The 20,102-nt window shown below is 35.9% G+C and overlaps 1 long non-coding RNA gene across 1 annotated transcript in view; it reads left to right on the top strand.

Moving 5' to 3' along the window:
* The window catches only part of LOC116083415, a 50,867-nt gene extending 36,245 nt beyond the window's left edge, over nucleotides 1-14,622 (top strand). Inside the window, exons 3-4 of the long non-coding RNA XR_004115703.1 lie at nucleotides 1,277-1,338; nucleotides 13,510-14,622. This is a non-coding gene — a long non-coding RNA (uncharacterized LOC116083415). The remainder of the gene's footprint in view (nucleotides 1-1,276; nucleotides 1,339-13,509) is intronic.
* Nucleotides 14,623-20,102: the final 5,480 nt, after the last annotated feature.

Below are 20,102 nucleotides of genomic sequence, written 5' to 3'. Positions count from 1 at the left end.
TATCTCAGCGAAAGCTAAGTGTACAGTTTACTTTAAATAATTTTATTTTTTTCTTGTTTGCATATTATCTCAGATTTCTAAAATAGCACATTAGCTGTCCACTTCTGGAGACATTAGAGTATTATTATTATTAAGTAGCATTTGCCCAGCACTTTATATTGCCAAGTGTTTTGCAATCAGATGTTTCTCTCTGAGCTTTCCTAATGTGGAACAACAGTTGGTTAAATTTTCTGAATAGGCCATAAATGAAAATTATTCCAAATAAGTAGAGTGGAACTCTGTCTATGTTTGAAGACCGCTCTTCCAGGTGCTACAATTAGCAATGCCTGTCAAGGGTAAAACTCAAAAAAACACAAACAACAAAATCACTACTAGTTCAAAACTGTCGACAGAGCTAGGGAAGAAAGCTGCTGAATCATGTCTATGTGCAAGGAAAAACTGTATCTAACAGCATTTCTGCTGATTAGTTTTTGAAGTTACTTGCACATCAGCCTAATTTTCTTTCCACTTGTAATTTTCAAGTATCTTACTGAGGCCAGTCTTCTAATTCCTATTTTAATGGAAATTCTAAGCAGCTTCTTACTTTGATATGTATTGCAATAACATTCCACAAGAAGAATGCAGATCTGCTACTTTTAATGAAGAATTATGGTACATATAGCAATGCTTGTCTTAGCAACCACTGATGTAGAAATTGACAGCTCTCAGGCAGCATTCTCCTCTGTCCATCCTATGGTGACTGCTCCAATAAAAATGACAGTTTGCCGGAATGCAAAGCCACTAGATGTGTACAGCTAACTGTCTACAAAAACAACATGGTGGATCTCATAGTCACTCTTTATTTTACTTATCAATCACAATATACCAGGAGCAGAGTGGTAGAGAAGCCAATGAGAAACAGGTAGATTCAGACATCTGAATCAGTCCATAAAAACAAGTCCAAGTGAAGATATATCCTTAAGGTCTACCTTATAAAATTTCAGTGTGATGGACCAAAATTACAATTGTGTTCTAGTAACTATACCTAGGTCAAACAGGGCATCAAGAAGAAATTCTAGTCCTGGAATTATTTTGCTTCCCTTCAGGCAACTCATTCAGCCTCACTTTTAATCACAACAAGCCCCACCAGTTCTTTTGTTACTCATTCTTCTTCTCCCACAAATGCTGTCTCCTCACTTTCCTAGACTCTTTAATCTTTACCTATCTTGTATAAGTTCTCCTGGAATTCCAGCTCCTTTCCTGTTAATGTTTGTTCTTTGTGTTCTTTTCATTTCAGTTTTGCTGCATCCATCCACTTACTTATAATAATCATTTACAGGTGTATGTCATCCACAAAATGTGAGTACCTGGAAGTAGGTAGATCTGTTGAATGCCAGCTTTCATCCTAGCCCTATCAATGAACTGAGGCTTGGTAGGCTATTTGTAAACAGTAATGATCTGCTCAACTTTAGCTCTACCTTGGAGATTTAAGATTTAGGCAGTAAAAATTTTTAGTGTACTTAACATATCAATAAATGACATGCCTTATTTTATTGTATTATGTTTTGTAAATGATCTACTGACATTTTAATATATTAAATAATAGAAAAACAAAGTAAAAAAATGTCATGTTGTACTTGTACCCAGAGCATAGGTATGTACAAAGTTATATGCACTTATAGACATAAATATACATTTTTACATGGGTTCTTATGTAAATGTTATTTTGGAAACTCAATTGTATTCCATAGTTACTTTTCTGGGTTGATACATATAATCTAAGTTTCATCCCACTAGCAGTGGAGTTATTCATAACATGAACAAAATATAAGATACACTTTTCACCTTCATGGATATTTAAGTGCATTTTATTGCCTCAGGCATTCTTGCCTCTATGATTTGTGCTAGAAATGTACAAGTTACCTATAGAGCACTTGGAAATAGAAAGTGCTGCAGCCCCATTGGGAGATAGTATTTTGGTTTCTATAAATAGAATTACCATAATATAGAACTCTACTTCTGGGTACACAAATAAAAGAAGTTGAAGAAGAATATTAAAGAATCGTTTTTATGCCCATATTCATAGAAGCAACACTCATCTGTTAATTGAAATGGTAAAGCAATCCAAATGTGTACCAATTTCTGGTATATGAAACAACATAGATGAGCTTCGAGGACATTGTACTAAGTAAAAGAAACAGGAGAAAGAGAAAGAGACAAACCTTTTGTCGTTCCACTTGGAGTAACTCCTTAAATGTACCAAAAGTGTAGAAACATGGAGCAGAGTGAACAGCAAATAAGGAAAGCGAAGACTTACTGCTCAGTGAACACAGTTTCAATTTTACCAAATGGGAACACTTAGGATGGATAGTGCTGGATAGTGCTGGTTATTGCACACACAGGTATGGTTTGGGTTTTTTTTTCCTAATCATTTAGTGGTATATTTTAAAATAGCAAGCATGACACAATACATTTTACATGCATATTTTATTCTTATTTCCAAAACTAGAACATATTATAAATTACAATTAGTAGTCAAGCAAATCATCTCCCAGTGTTTACTACTGGTCTGTATTTCTTCTGTTATAATTTACTAATATTGCCTGTGTTTCTGGGGTTCTGACAGATGTGTCACGAAGGGTTAATGCCCTTATCACAAAGAGGTAACTAACATTAGAACTTCCTGTAAGAACTCAAGACAGTGAAAAAGACTGTTCTTGGGCTGAAGACATGACTAAGTAGCTGAGAGTACATACTGCTTAACCAGCAGACCATGGTTCAGTTCCCAGCACTCATAACCATGTGGATTTCTAGCTCCAGGGTATCTGGTGCCACCATCTGGCCTCAGTAGGCACCAGGCTCACAGGCATTACACATATACACTTACAAGCAAAACACTCATTAATATAAAGTAAAAATAAATAAAACCAAAAGAACTTTGAAAGGATAGTTCTTGTTTTAAACAGCACACTTTTAGGTGTTTGGCAGAATACAAACCTCCATGAGCTCTTTCCTGGTTTATGATGAGACTGTCATATGTTGAGGTCACAGAAACTAAGCTTGTCCTTTGTGTCCTTTGTGTCCCTTGTGAGGTAGTTTGGAAAATTGAGGTATTAGACCCTTCTATTATCTACTTCAAAGTAGTTCCTCACCACATTCACTGAAAAATAGTTTTGACTAATATAACTTATTTTCTTCAAAAGATTTTTACATTCTTCATGTTAACTATGTAATCTCTTTTTTACATATAAATTTTAAACCCATGTTTCAAAAAAATTTACATCTTTAGAATTATAATTTAAAATACTATTTTACTGAAATACTTGGCACAATTATTCCACAAAGCATACTTTCTTCCTAAGGCCTTTAATCCTGCAAAATAAGACCATTTCTGTGAAGAGTCTCAGCACACAATGCACAACCCCCTTGTACAACAATTCACTATGGCTTTGTTGATCCCCAAGGTACTAAAATAAATTTGATTTTCCTGCTATGAACACCATTATTCTGAGCTACTGAAAGATTAGTAGGTGAGAACTTGGGTAATGTTGTTTCTGAACAAAAAAAATGAAAAAACAAAGTTTCAGGATCGATTTTTGTCAGGTATGTGAACACCCGTTCTATAGAAGTCAGCTCCTGTTTTGACAGCTTATTGAATACTCTCTCAACTTGCCCCGCCTAGTAATGTCTCCCACTAATTAATACCCATTCTCTGCTCACAGTTTTGATAGAACAGCGGTAGTTGTTAACACAACATTCATAATCACAATTGTTCAGGTATTATTTGTCTGTTAAATATGAGCCCTGACTATACACTATGGCCTAACAGAGGAAGTAAAATGGAATTTAAAAAAAAAAAAAACTAAGTTTTATAATAAGGGTGAAAATTCTATTTACATTTCATTTTCCCCTTTCCTTACAGTGGTATCAAATTTTATAAAACATTATTCTTATATCTCATATTTTGTCTGAAGAAAACTGATGATTGGATTTTTAACTTATTTACCAAGTAGCTAGCTGTGTAGAAATCTATGTTAAGTGGACCAATTTGTTTGTTATTTAATGGAATTCAAGAATTTTCAACAATGATGCAAATAAAAAGATGTCATGTGTTCAAAATGAGTTTTTCCTTAAAGTGTTACTGGTAAAAGCTCTAAATGGTCTTCTAAAGCTTGGAAGACACTGGAGCAGTACAGATCCAAATTACTCACATGTATAAAAGGATTAAAACCCTCAGAAACACTACAACCAATGTTCATGGAGGAATTGAGAATAGGGAACGGTATATTTGCTTAAATATGTCTCAAAAAGTTATTTGCACACTAATAAAAAACTGATGACATGAAAGTTTTGTGAGGAAACACTTGCAGTAGCAGGAAAAACTTGACAACTTTATAATTTTCTTCAAGTGTTTATTTTTTTATGTCCATACACTTTTTTGATTGAATAATGGTGACATCATATCTTAACCATCTTTCATGTTATAATATCTTGGTCAAACCATTATTCATTTTCCAAATAACATTCTACTAAGCACATAAAAACCTGAAACTTTGCACAGACTTTTCTCTATAATCATGGGTTTGCTTATTTTAGTTCAAAAAATAAATAATGTTAGGCAAAACATCTTAATGTCTATGGTCTTACTCAAAATTAAGAATTACTAAAGTAAGACAAGCTTCTAACAGTGAAAGTATTTGCTCAAATATATAAGTATGTGTGTGTTTACGTAAGTGCTTAAGCACATACACAGGTTCATACACAGGATATAGAGCACAGTCATGTAGAATATTTTGTGTACATATATATGTTGCATATATACACATAAATGCAGGTTCAGGAAGGAAAATGGAATCAACTTGCTCTCCTGCCAGGAGTATTTAACCTTTCATGGAACCATTGTAAACATTTTGTGGGTTTTTATTTTTCTCACCTTGTTTATTTGGCTAAAAATGGAGTGTTATCTAACTCTTGTTTTAAAATCCTTTTGAGTAATATATTTGTATTATGGATGATTTTCCTTTTGGTATTGATTTACCAAGACAAAAAGGAAATCAAGGTTGCATACACATAAAAACAATAACTTCAATATTTTTTAAAGGACCATAAAACTTTGAGCCTAATGGCTTTGAATTATTAAAGCACAGAAAGTAATGAACTTTTCTGAAGAGATTTATAGCATGATTTTAGTATAATCTTTACTTCGGTGTTATGATCATTTAATAAAAGTGGATAATAGTGGGAGGAAAACAGTTTTTTTTTTTTAAAAAATAAAGATAGAAAGCCAAGCTACATGTGGTTCCCATGTGTAATCCCTGAATTTAAGAGATAGATGCTGGAAGATCCTGTGTTTGAAGTTAGTGTGCACAATATAAGTGAGGTTCAGTTGATTTTGGAAAACTAAGTAAAGATCAAGATAATAAACTTATCATTTCGTACAAAGAATATACACTGACAAAAATATTAAAGGAAGACATAAAGTGGTCAGGGACAGTTTGAGAAGAGGAAGGAGATCAGTGAGTGGCAGAGGTAGGAAGAAGGCAGGTGATGAACGGAGATCATGACATACGTGTATACATATATAGTCACAAGTAAACTCATTATTTTGTACAATGAATACTCTCCAATTATCAAAAACTATACAATAAATATTATTTAATTACATTTTACAAACCTTCACTTGGTAATAAATGAGAAAAAGATGGACTTGGGTCCGATGTTCCATGGACCCTTGGTGACCACTGCTGCCAAATGCTGACTTGAGCTCAGAAGCCTCGTGATCTAAGATCATAGCAAAATATCCATGCATGTGTTTGAAGAGAACATTTAAACAATAGGTTAATTAATTAAGGTGAAACTTTCTGTTAAGGAATGAAGCTCAGGGAATGAAGAGGAGAGTGGTTCCTGGTATTGTTTCAAATTTATACTGGGTTTTCTATTGAAACTCCATCATAAAAATCTGATCTACAATTGGTCCACTTAACATAGATTTCTACACAGCTAGCCCCTAGGCCGGTATTGCCTAATTGGACTTACATGAGGAAAAAGTATGTTTCTATCTTTTGGGAAGCACAACGAAGGACAAAATCATTTTATTTTTACTTTTTACATTAGAGATATTTTATAGAGTATGTTTTTCTTTGTTCAAAGGAATTCACCAGAAAGCTCTTATTTTCTTATTTTTATGGCATTAATGTGGCATGCCATTCTTGGCGGGGAACTGTAGGTGTTGCTGCAGCCACATTGCTGGGAAAGCTAGGCTAGGTTGCAATTCTGTGGCTTCTTGCAGTTCTATTTTAGCGTTGTCCTCTCCCTCCCACTCAAATTCTGTCCCTTCATGTGTTTGCCTATGCTGCATCCTCCAGGTTTTCACACTAAATATACTCTTAGCAAAGAGGAGCAGAATTGGCTGGTGAGTCACTGTCTCTGAAGACTCATCTCTCTGATGGACACGAACTGGAATAGTTCCAGCCGGACAGAGGAGTAGAGAGAGCAGGAGTTAGTCCATTGTGCTCTGCAAAAACAGTCAAGGCAGGGTGGGAGTGGGAGGTCTCAGAGCACACTAAAACATATGTACATATTTTACTTAATAAATTTTGGTGAAGGAGACTATCCTCTTAAGATTATACTCTCAAGCTCAGAAATTGTATTCATGGCTTGGGTAGGAGGTCAGGCTCTTTGTTTTCTTTCATGTTGGAGTTGTTATCCTTTGACCAGTTCTCTGAGCATAATTTGTTTCCAGTCCCTTTGTTCTATGAGTGAAAAGGTCAAGGCCTTTTGACATGGCATGAGCATTCAGTGCACCAGGGGAAACTTCACCAGCAGTGCTGGACTTAAAACAACTTCCGAGCAAGCAGAGTCAAACACAGGAAGTGTTGTTCCAACCCCCAGAGGGTATTGGCTTTGTTGATGAGCCAACTTACATCATGTTGAATTGTTGAATTGCTAAGTGCTGCTGCTATCTTGAATGAACTAGCAATGACTCCAGACCCAGATGAGGAATTTGAAGGCATGAGATAGCAATATCACTCTCCTGAAGTGTCCCCTACAGGAATCTAAATACAGAGTGGCTATTTTCTTAAATAGGAAAAGTTCCATCTCAGGTCCCCATAGTACAATTCATGCTAAATGATTCTCTAAATGAACAAATACTGCCTTGATGAGACAGTAAATTTAGTGAGAGAAATAATCAACCAGAAATGCAGAAAAGAAAATGTGACTTTTTAATAAACGGTTTAACCAAGAAGTGAATTACACATTCAATTTTATATACACAAGACCTTTTTACTGTTAAGTTAGTTCAGGAAATATTGACCTGTTCAAAATGGCATTGGAAACATTTTTATTCACATAGTCTATGTAAATTTTAAGTGTACTATTAATTAAATGTTACTTTACTCATATGAAATAATGTTCAAACTTTGTCTCATATATTAATTGAGAAAAAAAGATGAACTGTTTTGTATAAGGTCATTCAGGAAATTTAAAACATTACCGCACTTAATTTCCTAAGTTGTTGGCTTTCTGAATCTTTGAAATGAGTGAATTCTAATCTATATTAGAGTAGTTCTGAGGATTAAAAATATGAACATTTCATACAGCTGTTCTCCATGTGAAAACAGAGGTATTCTGGAACACACACACACACACACACACACACACACACACACAGCAATCTTCTTTTTTCTTTACTTCCAGACTTCTTGTTGCTTTTGCTCCATAGATAAGGACTTACTACATAGCCCTCCTAAATAGCCTAAAACACACAATGTAGATCAACTGGGCCTCCAATTGTCAGAGATCTGCATGCCTGTCTGCCAGGTGCTAAGATTAAAGGCATATGCTCCTATGCTAAACAATACCAAACACTTCTATAGCATCAAAAATAATACAAAACAGACAAAATATTAATGCAATCCAGACAAGAGTCCCAAGCAAGTAAGTATGCAGAGAGCAGCCCTTTTGCTTTCAGATAATTGGGATACATGGATGGTAGTCCCCACTCTGCTTATTTGTTGGCTGATTTTTATCTTGAGTGTGACTTTCCTCAACTGTAAATGGATATGATAAGATCTGCCCTCACTCGGGAATGCTATGGACATCAAATGGAATTATGAACACAAAAGAACATATAAAGAACTCTGTAAACTGTAAAGTGCAGCCTAGATTCTTTTAGAGATTATAGTCACAAGACTATTGTTCACATGAAAGAGACTGGAAGGAAGCCAAAGAATCAGGTCTGTCATAAATTGAGTCCCTAATTTATATTACCAGCCTCCATGGAAATCATGTATGTTGTCATCAGACAGTTTAAATTGAGAAATTTAGCCAAATTTTCATTATAATTTCAAGAGGTTCATAAACCACTTGAAGCTTATATATTCAGAGACCTCAAAATAAGAACACTTGTAAAAGAAGGAAAATGTGGAAAGCATGCTGGTCAAAGAATACACTAGGTCTATTTGGTGAACTAAGCAAGCGGGTGGTTAGGAGAGAGCAAATAGTCAGAGATGAACTAAAGTTAAAAAAATAAATGAACTAGGCAGGTTGCTGGTTAAGAAACAGTGTCAACATGTCATTGTTTAGAAGAGTCAGGATATACCTGTGTGTCAGTGAAGGTTCTAGGAGGATTCTCATTGATGAAATGAGGAACCCAGAAAAGTGTGTAAGAGAGGGACAAAGAGTGGGGTGTGTTGAGAGGTGGAAGTGGGGTGAGGATGTGGTTCAGAAGTCTGTCTGAGCTGCAGTCTCTGCAGTTTATGGTAACTAATAGCTCTACTGCTTCATCTCCAGATTCATCTGTAGGCTTCCCAGGGGGCCACTCTGGAAGGGCTTTTACTCTGTTTAGGTATGGGCCTTGAATTCCTGATCTTTTCAAGACTTTTAACATGAAGGGGTGTTGAATTTTGTGAAATGCTTTTTCAGCATCTAGTGAGATGTCATGTGTTTTTTTTCTTTGAGTTTCTTTGAGTTTGAGTGGACTACATTGATGGATTTCCATATATTGAACCATCCCTGCATCCCTGGGATGAAGCCAACTTGACCTTGGTGAATGATCATTTTGGTGTGTTCTTGGATTTGGTTTGCAAGAATTTTATTGAGTACTTTTGCATCAATATTCATGAAGGAAATTGGCCTGAAGTTCTGTTTTTTGTTGGGTCTTTATGAGGTTTTGGTATCAGTGTAACTATGGCTTCATAGAATGAATTGGGTAATATTCCTTTTGTTTTTATTTTGTGGAATAGTTTAAAGAGTATTAGTATTAGGTCTTCTTGGAAGATCTGATAGAATTCTGCACTAAACCCATCTGGTCCTGGGCTTGGTTTTTGGTTGTGAGACTTTTAATGACTGCTTCTATTTCTTTAGGGGTTATGGGACTGTTTAGATCATTTATCTGATCCTGATTTAACTTTGGTACTTGGTATCTGTCTAGAAAATTGTCCATTTCATCCAGATTTTCAAGTTTTGTTGAATGTAGACTTTTGTAGTAGGATCTGATGATTTTTTTGTATTTTCTCAGTTTTTGTTGTTATATCTCCCTTTTCCTTCCTGATTTTGTTAATTTGAATATTGTCTTTGTGCCCCTGGTTAGTCTGGCTAAGGGTTTATTTACTGGCCCTTTAAGTTGGAAATCTTCACTCTCTTCTATACCTATTATCCTTAGGTTTGGTCTTCTCATTGTGTCTGGATTTTCTGGATGTTTTGGGTTAGGAGCTTTTGCATTTTGCATTTTCTTTGACTGTCAGTGTTTTCCATGGTAACTTCTGCATCTGATATTCTCTCATCTATCTTTTGTATTCTGTTGGTGATGTTTATATCTGTGACTCCAGATATCTTTTCTAGGTTTTCTATCTCCAGGTTGTCTCCGTTTGTGATTTTTTTTTTTTTATCGTTTCTATTTCCATTTTTAGATCCTGGATGGTTTTGTTCATTTCCTTCACCTGTTCGCTTGTATTTTCCTGTAATTCTTTGAGCAATGTTTGTGTTTCCTTTTTTTAAGGGCTTCTAGTTGTTTACCTGTGTCTTATATGTCTTTAAGGGAATTATTTATGTCCTTCTTAAAGTCTTCTATCAACATCATGCGATTTGATTTTAAATCAGTATCCTACTTTTCTGGTGTGTTGGGTTAACCAGGGCTTACTGTGGTGGGAGAACTGGGTTCTGATGGTGCCAAGTAGCCTTGGTTACTGTTGCTTATGTCCTTGCCCTTGCCTTTCACCATCTGGTTATCTCTGGTGTTAGCTGGTCTTGCTATCTTTGACTGTGGCTTGTCTCTTCTGCAAGCCTCTGTGTCATCACTCCTGATAGACCAGTTCTCCCTCAGAGGAATTTAAGTATGGAGAGCTGTGTGTACAGGGTCAGCTCTGGGGTGCAGATAGAATCTAGAAGGATTCTGTCCCAAGCTGTTCCTTGGTTCCTGTTTCCTTATGGCTCTGGGATGGTCCCTCTTGGGCTAGGAATTTGAAGAGAAGTGGTGGTCTTACCTGTGCTTACAGGTGTGTCAGCACTCCTGGGAGACAAGCTCTCTCATGGAGGTATTTGTATATGTAGCCCTATGGCACAGGATCAGCTCTGTGCGCAGAAGGAAACTGGAAGGCTTTTGTCCCAGGCCATTTCTTGGTTCCTGTGTCCTAAGGGGTTCTCGGAGGGACCCTCTAAGCAGAGGTGGTGGTTTTACCTGTGCTCACAGGCGTCTCTGCACTCCTGGGAAGCTAGCTGTCTCCCTGGGTATTTGGGTATAGAGTCCTATGGCACAGGGTCAGCTCAGAGCATAGAAGGAAATGAGAAGGTCAGCTCAGGGACTCTTATGGAAGAGTTGGGGGGATGATTTAGTGACCCAATGGGAATAGGAACTCCACAAGAAGACCAACAAAATCAACTAACCTGGCTCCTTGAGGGTTCTCAGAAACTGAACCACCAACCAAAATTAGTACATAGAATGGACCTTGACCCCTCTCACACATGTAATAGATGTATAGCTATGCTATGTCTTCGTGTGGGTCCCCCTGCAACTGGAGAGGGGGCTATCCCTAAAACTGTTGCCTGACTGTGGAATCCATTCCCCTGCCTAGGCTGTCTTGTCTGACCTCAGAGGGAGAGGATGCACCTAGCCATGCAGAGACTTGATTTGCTAGGGTAGAAGGATGGGGGAGGGGGATCCACCTTCTCAGAGGAGGTGAGGGCACATGGGGGAGGGATAGTGTGAGGGAGGGTACAGAAGAGGCAGTGATCAGAATGTAAAGTGAATAAAGGAATGAATAAATAAATACTAAATGGGAAAAAGAAAAAGAAAAAGATCTTTAAAAAGGAAATGTTGTAGTGTTTGCTAACAAGAGCCTAATATGGCTGTCTCCTGAGAGGCTGTGTCAGAGCCTGACAAATACAGGTGCAGTTGCTCAAAGCCAACCATTGGGCTAAGCGCGGGGATCCCAATGGAGGAGTTAGGGAAAGTACTAAAGGAGCTAAAGGAGTTTGCAACCCCATAGGAAGAACAACAATATCAATCAATCAACCAGACCCCACAGAGCTCCCAGGGACTAAACCACCAACCAAAGAGTACACATGGAGGAACCCATGGCTCCAGCTGCATATGTAGCAAAGGATAGCCTTAGTTGTCATCAGTGGGAGGAGAAGCCCTTGGTCCTGTGAAGGCTTGATGCCCCAGTGTAGGGGAATGCCAGGGAGGTGAGGTGGGAGTGGGTGGGTGGGAAAGCACCCTCATAGAAGCCGAGGAAGGGGGGATAGGATAGGGGTTTTGTGGAGGGGAAACCAGGAAAAGGGATAACATTTGAAATGCAAGTAAAATAAAATATCCAATTTTTTAAAAAAAAAGAAATGTTTTTGAAGGCTAGTAATTTTTCACTGATTATGGCTAGTTAAAAAGGAATGCAACTTTATCATGAAGTAAGTATTAATGTCTCCTTATATTGCCAGATCCCAAAACAAAAAGTTAGTTGTTTTGGCAACAATTTTAATTATCACTTATTTATTGTGAGTGAACTTGAAAAAAAAGTGAATACACTGTGTTGAGAATTTCCTTTTGCCATCCACAGTGCAGGCCAAGTAAAGCAGACTGAATGCTTTGGCCCTTGGCTGGTTGCACTGTATTGGGAAGATCTTGGAAGTTGAGGTAGACTTACCTGGAAGAAGTAGTTCATTGGAGTATTCCTCCGAAGTTGTACCTGGTCCCTGGGCCCCTTGTACTCTCTGTTTCATGTCTATCTCAAATGAAAAATATTTGCTTCCTTATGTTTCTATCACCATAATATTCTGACCAAGCAACCATGGGATGAACACTGAAGCTATGAACAAAATCAACCTCCTTGCTTAGGATGGCTCTAGGAACACGATGATGAACCAGAAATAATTACTGCCTAGGTTATTATAAAAACATAACAAACAAATATTATGATAGCAATCACTCCTGATAATAAGTGCCGTTACTTAGAAGGTTATTTAATGGTTAATTATACTTAGGATATATAAGCAAGAATAATAAGGCAGTTTCCAAAAGGGAAGCTATGTAGCATAACTTTGAAAAATAAATATTTTAGGTGAGATAATTAATGTTTTCATCTGAATGTCATTTTAGATGGGTATTCTATAATCTCCAGTTCAAAACCTCCTTATAGAAGTTTTCAGCAGATGCAATAGAGGATTACTCTTTTTGTAGGTCAAAACCTGTTCAGTATTTGGTATTTTGTGGGTTTCAACGTAAGAGCTAATGTAAGGAGACTGTGATGTTAAGCAAGGAATTAATATGGCCACATTTTAATCTCAGAATGATTTTGAAGGATTTATAAGGATTCAACAGTGAGAAAGAAGTTCTGCTACAAGAATATTGCAATAGTTGAGTTTGGAGCTAGTGGGATTCTAAATTAAGGTTAGAGAAGCAAGGACACTATGGTATGCAAGCTCAGGTGGGAGAGACGCAAAGCCGACAGACGTGGCTTGCTGGCTAACTTACCAGGAGTACAATAGCAGAGGGAAAGAGACATGCCAGGTGTGTCTGACTGAGCATTGATGGTACTGTCTAGTATAATGATTGATTGTTCTCTTTTCATTTTTTGTTCTTAATGTTTTTAATTGAAATAGATTATATCACTTCCCCCTTCCAGTCACAATCATCCCCCAACTCTCAAGTTGACAGCCTCTTTTTCTTTATTATTGTAACATGCATACATATGTATGAATGAATGTATTTATATGCACAAATATATATGTAAATACATCCTGCCAAGTCTGTTTTTGCTGTTTGTATGTATATGATTTCAAGGCTGTCCAATTTGCATTAGACAACCAAAAAGAGAGCTCATACCTGGAAGAGGCTAACTCTCCTTTTTTTAGCAGTCATTAGTTGCCTATAGGTCTTTGTCTAAGGGTTGGAAATTTTCCTCTTTCCATATCCACATGTCCATTGATATTGCCATTGTTCCAGCCCTGTTTATGCAACCATTTCTAGGGAAGACTGTTATACAGAAGAATCTTCTGTTATTATGGCCCTAATAACCTTTCAACATCTTTTCACAGATACAGGAGCTGTGGTGTAACTGTTGGTGTAGGTGTGTCTGCTGGGGCTGAACTTGCCATGATCTATTGGTATCTATTCATCTGACAGAGGACTAATATTCAAGGTTCACGAGAGTTAAGGAAGCAAATGACCTAATTAAAAAATGGGCTAGGGATCTAAACAGATATTTCACAATAGAAGAAATAATGTCTAAGAAATACCTCAAAAAAGTGTTCTTCATCCTTAGCAACTAGAGAATACAAATTATTAAAACAACTTTGAGATTTTAGTCAGAATGGCCAAGTTCAACTAAACAACTGACAAAACAATGCTGATTGTTGTAGAGGAAAAGGACCCTCATTCACTGATTACGGGAATAAAAACTGGTGCACCTGCTCTGGAAATCAGTATGAAGCACCCTCAAAAAGCAAGCAAACAAACCCAAAAACAAGAACAAAAAATCAACAACAAAAATGAAAACTAAAAACAAATCTACCACCTGATTCAGATCTATCACACCTTAACATATGTCCAAAGGATCCGCCATCATTCTTCAGATACTTGCTCAGTCATGATCATTGCTGCTTTATTTACAATAGCCAGTGAATGGAAATAACCTAAATGTCCTTCAAAAGATAAGTAGACAGTGAAGATGTGTACTTATATACAATGAAATACTGTTCAGCTGGAAAGAAAAATGAGATCATAACATTTTCTGGTAAATGGATAGACCCAGAAAATATATTGAGTGAGGTAACCTAGATCCAGAAAGACAAATGCCACATGTTTATTCTCATCTGTGGCTTGTGGCTTGTAGAGTCAAATCCTTACATGTGAGGAATGACTATAGCATTGAGTAAACACAGAAACTAGGAATGTATATAGGGACCATATATGAAGTAGAAGGACCAGAGGTCAAGAAAGAAAGAAAGAAAGAAAGAAAGAAAGAAAGAAAGAAAGAAAGAAAGAAAGAAAGAAAGAAAGAAAGAAAGAGAAGGCAGGACAAGACACAAATAATCCCAACCCTGTTTGATAAAGCCTCATAGAATTACATTATTTTATATTCACTTAAAATTATACACCAAAACATATATGTGTATGTACAATACACACACACACACACACACACACACACAGAGAGAGAGAGAGAGAGAGAGAGAGAGAGAGAGAAGGAGAGAGAGAGAGGAGAGGGAGAGAGACATTAAGCTGCTTAGGCTGACAATGCTCCTCACAAGAACTATAAAGTAGCTAAAAACCCAGTACTAGCCAAAAGAAATCTCCTTTTCTATATCTGGTCAAGGTAGTCCAAGAGATTCCCAAAACAGTCTAGGACTCTTTCTGGGATTGAGGGTGGATCTCTCTTCCTGAAGACGCTGGACATTTAGAGCACAGGTTTTGGAAGACTTCAGCTGGATGTGACTTGAAAATTACTTTCCTGCAGTTTATCATTCATGGTTACAGAAAATACTATTCAACCTGGCACAGAAAGAAAGCAATTAAACAGTTCTTCCCAGGTGCAAACTGTATGAACTACGACAGCAGTTTCTAGCATGGCAAGATATGCAAAAAGGTGCAATAAGTGGCACTCACGTGTTGGTGGCAACCAACACTTGTCTAATTGGCCTTGAGCCCTACTCAAAAGGAGAGAAATCATGCCTGGTACTGAGAGGCCAAACCCATTCTATCTTGGAACCGGCTTCCATTTTAAAAGAAAAAGGGCCTGAGAACTTAAACCTGCAGCTGAACAAAAGCTACACCCAAGTTCTAGGAATAGACACATAGCTCTTCTCTGGCCCATACTCCAGAGTTACTCCCTAGCTACTCCCTAGCTACTCCCTAGCAACAGCCAATCAGGATCAGTATGAGTTCCAGATATACTTTCAGAGCATTTGTGATTGTTCATGGTTTTACTTCAGAGCCCTCACCTGTCAGCTTACAGTAGTCAATCAATTAGATGCTTGACAGGCTAGTCACCCCTTTGCTTGCTCACCATTTTCTATAAAACCCTGTGTAGCTGAGGCCAACGGGTTTCACCCCCCTGTCCTGTTGCATCAGAAATGGTGGGTGAGCCCAAGCGCGAGCCTAAATAAAGACCCTAGTGCGATTACATCAGAATTGGCTCCTTGGTGGTCTTCTGGGGTTCGGGAATGCTTCTAAAATGGACATAACAGTACCAAAAACCTAGGCCATTACATGGGGCTAGTAAGGTCATGGATCTTAGGAAAGAATCCCTACTGCCACTTTTCTACAGCAGAATGATTCCTTACTACATTCTAAATTGTATCTTATACCCACAAATAAACATAGTTACCACCCATCAGCAAAAATATATAAATAAATAAAATAAATAAACAACAACAACAAACAAACATCTTTACAGAAAATGGAGACCATCACAGAAAACCACAATTGAACTTATGCTGGGAATTTTTCTGATTTTTTACTCAGGACTCTAAATGTTCCTGGCAAATCTTAATCTTCCATCTTTTACTAAACTCCTTTCACCTGCCCTTACCTGGTCCTTTGGAAAGCACTGTCTATATACCACATTTTATTGCTTAAAATGAGTCAATATTGTTTTTATTTGCAGAAAAATTGCTTATACAAACCCATCACTTAGAAAGTGGAAACACAAGCTCTTTGTAAGTAGGACACATCTCTGCCATCTATACCTAGACTACCTCTGTAACACCTACAGTTGTGACAGTAGAGCAAATGCTTCCTTATGTAAATTCGCAGGTATATTTTTGGAAGTGTTAATTTATTAAAAGAGAAGATAGCTACAACATCCCAGACTTAGCTCTCTAGTCTCTGAATCACAAGTTAAAAAACCATCTTCCGTTCCTTGTGGGGAATTAGACATTTGCCTTGTCTCCACAAACCTTAGTGCTAGTCTACTTTGAAAATAATTATGATAATTTAGAGTTTGATATATACTACCATTTTTAACAACTTTCTGTTTGTGTTAATAAATATGAAAGTGAAAATAATGGATAGCATTTTAATTTTAAGGATTAATAGAAGCAAAGATTGTTGCATGTAGACAACTGCAGGAATGAAAATACCATCAGCATCCATTTGACTTTGAATGCAATTGTTATATATTTACCTGGAGTTGAGCACATCTGTTTTACTAATACATTATTTGGTTCTCAGATTTTTCATATAAAGGAAAATTCTTTATTAAGATAAGAAAAAGTGCATGCAATCTAATATTGTCAAGCAACTCAACATACATTACTTTTGTTTACTTATTCATGCTTTTTGGTGAATGATTTTCTACAAGTTACATAAACTATAACAGCTAAATAGTATTTTATTTTCATACTTAAATAGAGCAGCATTTTCTTTGTGTGTGTAGAGGAGAAAGACAAATCTATCACCATAAAGGCCTCTCAATAGTTCTCGTTATGTCTGCCATTATAATTTTAACATTTTGATATAGTCTTCTCTATATTGCATATGAAGCTGCAAAATTTAAAAGGTGAAATGATCTATTCAAATTATCTGCTATTATACAAACAGGTTAATAACTGTAATTAAAAGAATAATTATGCAACTGCATGCCACTCAAAAGAATCATTTAAATTATGCAAATCAAGCATAAGGTCATGTAATGCTAAGAGAAATGAACTAAAAATGCAAAGTAGTGTACCTTCTGCTGCTGGTGCCAATATGAGAAATGTTCACATCACAAGCACAAAGCATGGCTCTCATTTTTGAACCTCTGTACCATAAAATAAAATTAATTTTTCTTACCTTATTGAGTACTCTGAAATTTGAGTAGTAGTATATAATTTTACAGATGAGTTACTTTCATCCAGAGAAGAATATTTAGTTTTTGTTTGTATTTAAAACAGATTTTTTTTCATTATAGAAACATCAAATTTTTAAAAAAATTATTTGGAAACCCCACAAAATTATAAGTAATCAGTTAACTTAAAACTACCTATTATATAAGCTTGAAATAAATGTAAATTCACTTTTGGGTCGATCCTCTCCTTTTCTAATGTATTTTTCCCTCATATTTAAGTTGTGCCCTTTGTCATATTTGCATTTATATTTTATTTCATATTATTATGAATATTTCTTGAAATTTGAATTCTTAATGGTGGCATAAAATTTTTTACTTGTGTGAATGATATTTAAATATTTCATTTTTATGCTCCTCTCATTGAATACTTTTATACTATAAATCATGGTATAATTAACATTTATATTAAAATGTAATGAGAAGTACTAAATATTATATTTGAGTAGATTGTTAAAAGAAGATTAGAAAATTGTTCCATAGCTAAGGACACAATTAAATTTTGATTTGGTGTAAGGATTAGGAAAATAATAAATATGAACTTAAATTTTTCATTATTCATATTATACTTATTTACAAATAATTTCTAAATTATTCAGTTCATATATACATATATATTAGTAACTGTACATCTAGAACTTTTCTAGCAACAATGAAAATCATCTCTAATTATTTGCACTTCTCAGATGACCAATTGCATGGTCTCCATACAAGAAGATTTTTGGTTGGTTTTCCTCTCTGTGCTTTGTAGTTTCAAATGACTTCTATTCTTTCTCCACTGGGTTATTCTTTCCTTTGGTATACATATAATCTGTATTTTTTTTATCTTAAATTTAATGAGCACAATGGAATCACACAATTGCTTAAAGTAGATTTCACATTAACATCAATGTGTAAAGGCTCTTTTATGCTGACATTAGATACAATGGCTATTTCAAATTTATATATTCTACCTAAAGAAACAGATTAATAAGCTTCATATCAAAGAAATAGCTTTAAATCTATCTCTAATTGTTTATTTGCTTCTTTATGGAGAAATGGAGGGTATATGTGAAATGATTTTAGCTTTTATCACAAATAGATTAGAAGTTTAAAATATATAGATAAGACCACACAAGGAACCTGCTGATAATTCTACTGTCCAGAAATGAATGCACCTATTTCTCTTCTTTCCCCTAATATAGCTAAAGTAATGTTTGTAAGCGATTACTCCTACTCTAAAGATTTTCTTTCACATTGTTTAGGAACATGTTTGTAGACTATAGATATTTTCATTCATGACTTGGGATTTGCAGACATCTAGGAAATGTTGGCTCTGATCTCCTAAGAGTATCACTAGCCATGGTGGTACGTGCCAATAATAAAATGATCAGAGCAGAAAGAACTCTGGTGTGAGGTCAGCCTAGGCTACAGAGAGACTCTGTCCCAAAACAGGGGAGAGACTGAGATCAGAAGTAGCCACAGACAAAAGTACAAGAGTGTCAGAATAGATAACCAAGGTAAAAACTGAAGTAGTGAAAAAGTTTGTGTTTATATTCATATCAAAACTAAAGCAAAACAAAAATGAATGGTCCCTATTGAAGGGTGCTAGAGAACTGGTTGCATTCACTTCACTCTATACTAAATATAGACACTTCCTATATTATAAAGGCATTGCACACAGTACCCCATTATAAATTATACCATCGCTAAGTCTAAGCACACGTTACTTGCAAAAGACTGTCCTCAAAATGTGTGTATTCACTGGGTTGAGGAAAATCATATAACATGAAGTCTGAAACTTGGAAGACGTCAACTTTCTACTATATTTCAAATGCCTTTAAGGTAGTCTTAAACTTTAACCTACTAACTCCACTTTCACATCTACATCTAAGAATTGGTCATAAACTTTAGTTTTTTCAAAGGCATAATCAAAAGAATATAATATAGACATCTAAAAATAAAATGAGTCAGATTATTTCATGGTGTCCATCTATATTAAAATACTATGCAATAGTTAAAGGGTTGCTCTTTCAATCATTGAGAGAACATTGTCACATTGTTAGAAATGCTTTCTTGGGGCACCATTCACTTTGCATTCCTCTTTCCATACAGGGAAGTCTTGTTTGACTATTTACTCCCCACTCCTTATTAACACTTACCTTTATGCTTTAAAAGATGTTCATCAAATTCAGATGTTTAACTTCTAGAGCTACATTAAATTATGTTACTAAGGGATATACATTGCTATTTTACCCCAAGGAACGATTTTCTAATTATATCTTTTTCCTGCATATTTCATGTTAAAATAAATTGGTTTATGTTTAGCAATTGCCTAAGATTCATCTAGTCTGTCTCATTTATCTATTGTCTTTTATAAGAATATTTAATATTTCAACAATTATATTTTATGTTGTTTTAATGTGTTTGAGAGCTCAGTGGACCTCAGTATTTACTTCAGAGAAATCAAGTCACACTGTTAAGGACATTTAGTGTATTTTATCACTTCAGAAAGTTTATATCATTTTGTGTGTGTGTGTGTGTGTGTGTGTGTGTGTGTGTGTGTGTGTGTTTGGATTTAACAACACTGGACTACTGAATTAAATATCCAGACCTTGGTTGATTGACAACAACTCTTACTGTGTAGCTTAAACTGCCTAGAACTTTTACATAGCCCAAGCTGGGCAAACTGGTCATTACCTCCAAATCCTCCTGCCTTAGCACCTCTGATTCTGGAATTGCTGCTCTCTCCATCTCTATCTATCTATCTACCTATCTACCTATCTATCTATCTATCTATCTATCTATCTATCTATCTATCTA

Source organism: Mastomys coucha, unplaced genomic scaffold, assembly GCF_008632895.1.
Source record: "Mastomys coucha isolate ucsf_1 unplaced genomic scaffold, UCSF_Mcou_1 pScaffold8, whole genome shotgun sequence".
NCBI lineage: Eukaryota > Metazoa > Chordata > Mammalia > Rodentia > Muridae > Mastomys > Mastomys coucha.
Note: the sequence above shows the minus strand (reverse complement) of the source record. Positions and strands in the feature narration are given on the sequence as shown.